We start from the raw sequence: 4,141 nt of genomic DNA, 5'->3' as shown, positions 1-4,141 counted from the left end.
TCCCCGGTGACTGTCGGCATGCCGCTCTGTGCACACATGCTGCAGAAAGGAACACAAACAAAACACCACAACCTCTGCCACAGCAACTAGCGTTCAGAATCAACTGTTTAAAAAAAAAAGGCAACCCAAACCAGGCATCATCACCCCCAAAAAGACGTCAGGAAAGCCTGATGCAACGTCCTTCCCCGCCCCCAGCAGCTTCCTGGGGAGGGAGATGGGATGGATGGGATGGGAAGCAGGAGATGCAGACAGGACAGAAGGGGCAGAACACCGTTACCTGGGCACCGGCGGGGATGGGGAACAGGCACCGCTCCCTGGGCGTTCTCTCGCAGCGCTGCTCTGTTAGCAGTGAGCTGAGGTGATAATCCTGCTCGCTGGGGCGGTAGCACCTCTGTGCCAGTGCTGGCTCCTCCTCCAGCCTGCTGCTGCCACCCTCCGTCCTCCAAAGCCACGGCTTCACTACACCGGCAGCAAAAACCTCAGTCTGGAGCTGGGGAAGACCGAAGGAGCTTCCCGGATGCCTTCCTGGCTCCTGGCGCAGTGAAGAAGTCCCTGCCAGGCAGGCGGCAGGACGGCGGGGGGCTCGGGGGGGGACTACAGCTGAGCTGTCAAAGAGGTGTTGGTCCGGCCCTGAGCCCACGGCATCCAGGAGGACGAGGGATGAGAAGGATGTAGATTTTTGTGTCTCTCATAGCCTCCGCTCCCCATGTCGTTTCATCGTAACCTGTGCACATTAAAAAGGTTGCTCGCTGCGCTTCTGTTCCCGTGGCTGTGGGACGTGGGAAAGATACACCCCGTCCGTCCATCCTCTTCGTCAGACTGCAGCACTGCAGGTGGAGGTTAGGTGCAAAGAAAGGGTAAGGATCTCTATAGATGATTCTCCTCTGGGTGCATGCAGAATTGCACTGGGGCAGGGAGGAGCAGAAAAAAAAAAATGTGCATAGTTATGGTGTTCCCATCAAACCGTTTCCATTTCTTAAAGAAGAATCAAGTGCGTCCAGCTCATCTGTAAGTGCACATGAGCGAATGAGACAGACCTTCTCTCAACCTCATCTTGCAAGCTATGCTGGGTGGATGTGAAAGCAGATTCAAATGCAACACGTGGCTGCTTTGCTCCTAGTAGCATTACACAGAATTAAGCTGACTACAAATCAGAGAGAAAAAAGCACTGTTTTTGATCAGATTAAAATTTCCAGGACTCTGAATCAGGGAAGTCTCTTCCCTCTACCCCACAAAAGAAAAGTTTGACCTAAAATCTGAAAAAAAAAAAAAAAAAGAGCTCCTCAGTATCGCTGGGGTGGAAGGAAAACAAGCAGAATTACCCAGTTCAATTAAAAACAGACCAGGGAATTACGAAGTCACAAGAGTATTAAGAAGTATTCTCCTATAATAATTCCAGCAAGTCTGATGGAAAATCCCTAGACATTAGAACACATTTCAGAGTTGTAGCTGTTAACACATCCATGAAAAGCATTGCTAATAAGGCAAGAGAGAACAATCTCTGTTGAATTTTTTTTTTTCCAGTCCACTAGCTTCTTGGACTGCCATTGAAAAATGCATATCTCTATGCTTACAGTGCAGTGTAAAAAGCAGGTGGTATCTCCTTTTCTTGCAGGAGTGCTTTGACAAAAAAAAGACATTTCTGAGTAGCATCTGTATACGACAATCATCAGTGAGCTTAGAAATGTTAACTAATAGAGTTTAAAATGCAATAAATATAATGAATTTTTTCTCAGATTCTTAATTGTGTTTTCAGAGTACACAGTGCAAGTTTCCCCTGTTACTGCAGTGCTGAGATTCTCTTTTCAAGTTAAGCCTTCTACACCTACTACAGAGGAAGGATTTTGGCCTTCATAATAAACTCAGAAAGCATTGAAACAGAATCTTGTCAGCCTGAACTTTTAACATTTGCGTTTACGTCAGTGAACATTGGTGGAGCCATTTTGAATAGCTTTGTATTTGTGCTTCAGCTTGATCCTGCTTGGCTGCCAGGGTCATTTTATTGAAATACTAGATACTCAAAACACCGTAAACAAACTACATAAGATCAGGAGGCTCCAACCATCATTAAAGGTAAAAGTTAAACCCATAGTGAGTCTGAGGAAGCCAACATCCATGATACTTTCTCATTTTAAAATTGTAAGTAAATGCAACTTTTACAAATAAGAAGCCTGATTTTAACTAGACATGTTCCATTATCTTGGAAATAATTTATATTAATGCTTCAGCCAATATTGAGAAGCTTAAGCAATAATTTTTTAAAACATGACAGTTGTTACAGAAGCACAAACAAAATATTGTAAATTTTTCCCCTGTGATTTCTGATTACTGATCAATCATACTCAGTAGCATTTATTCTTTAATTCCCCCCCTACATATATCTGTATTTAATATATATGAATATTTATGAAATTGCATACAGCTTCATTCACAAATTAGATAAATGGAGCTGTGTGCAATTTTTTTAAGGTTACCATCTTTATAGGCAGTCAGCCCATGTCATTCATGTCAAATGTAACAGTATGTTAGAAAAACATAGTTTTGGAATTCCGGTTATTCACTACCTTGTATCTCTGGGTCAGGATCTGTGGTTTTTTACAGAGTATGAGACTTTACTATAATAGGTTTCTGATTCATAAGTTAAAGCTACCATGTGCTATCACAATAACAACATCAACCCAAACTCTTGTAGAAACAGTCCTTTTCAGAGAAACTTAGCCTTGTGTTTTAGCATGAACTGTACTGGTATTTCAGACTCTAGAAATAGAATACCTAAGCCTAGCACCTAGCATACATATTTGACAAAATTTGTCCAATATTAGTACATCCTTTTCAAGAGAAATATATTTGCTCTATCTAGAGTGGTAAAATACACTCCTTTTGCTTGTGTGCCTGAAGTCAAGTGTATTCATGAAGATCCTCCTGTGTATTTAAGAATACTTCTCCCACATATAGCCCCATCCATGCCTACCAGAGTGATGTCCTTGCATAATAGTTTCCGTACATGAAAGGGGAAAAAAAAAAAAAAATACTTCCCTGACCATTTTAGGAGTGATCTGTACCATTAATGAAACAATTCTGGCCTCTATTTCCCCCACTAGAACCTCTTTTGTACTAGTTAATGTACTCATTTTCTAACTGATGGTAAAAGTACATGTGATTTTCTATGTTCTCTACATGCTATAAGCTTTAGTCTTACCAACCGTTAGAGCAGGTTTCTCTCCATCATTTCTGCTTCATGAAGACAGTATCTGTGATTTTTATGTGCTTAAACAAAAAAACTCCACAAATTCTCGTCTTACTGCTTCTAATGGTAATCTGCTGCCCTGCCTTTTGTGCTCTGTTCTGGTGTTTTTCCAGATTCTACCAGCCTAACTTGCCTGGGATCTGGAAAATGGACATTGCAGTCGCACAAACCAGCTGTGCATATACACTTACTTTTTACTATATGCGCAGGAAGTTTCATGTGCATACACCATCTGTCTGCGGTGTGTTTGACTGTCTTGCACTGCCTGCTGGATCTTTAAGTGTTGTCAGGCTTGGGACATATTCTTTTCAACAATTCAGACTGTTTTTCTACAGATATTACAGTTCTAGAACATTTTGCTAATGATAGTACAGAGCAGAAAGAAAATTTGCAGAGCAGAATGTGCTTTCAAGTACAATTTGCAACTAGTATATTCTCTAATATAGAAACACCTATTACCAATAACAAAATGATTCTAATGTTCAAATCTTCAAATTTGATATTATTTCTGCTTTCTTCTGTTTAAACTGCACTTAGTTTGGGATCCATTTGGCTGATTCAATAGTAGTCGCTCCATTTTCTCTTCTAGATAGTCTGTCAATGCTAGTAGGAAATCTAACTATGAATGTGCAACTTCCAAATACTTTGCGGGATGAGAATAAAGGTAATACTTAATTCCTTTCACTCAGATTTTGTACCTTAAATAATATTCTTTGCCCTCTAAAATCTTAAATGGTAAATTGCTTTTCTTTCATTATTTTGGAGTTACTATAACATGAAGCCACATGAAGTATGTTTTACTCCAGTGTTTCACTATTTAAGGAAACTGAATCAGTAAGATAGATCTAGAAAGAGATCATATAGTAGTAAAAATGCACAAAATTTGTTTTGAAA

The sequence above is a fragment of the Pterocles gutturalis genome, unplaced genomic scaffold (genome assembly GCF_000699245.1).
Source record: "Pterocles gutturalis isolate BGI_N339 unplaced genomic scaffold, ASM69924v1 scaffold31223, whole genome shotgun sequence".
NCBI classification, from domain to species: Eukaryota; Metazoa; Chordata; class Aves; order Pterocliformes; family Pteroclidae; genus Pterocles; species Pterocles gutturalis.
Note: the sequence above shows the minus strand (reverse complement) of the source record.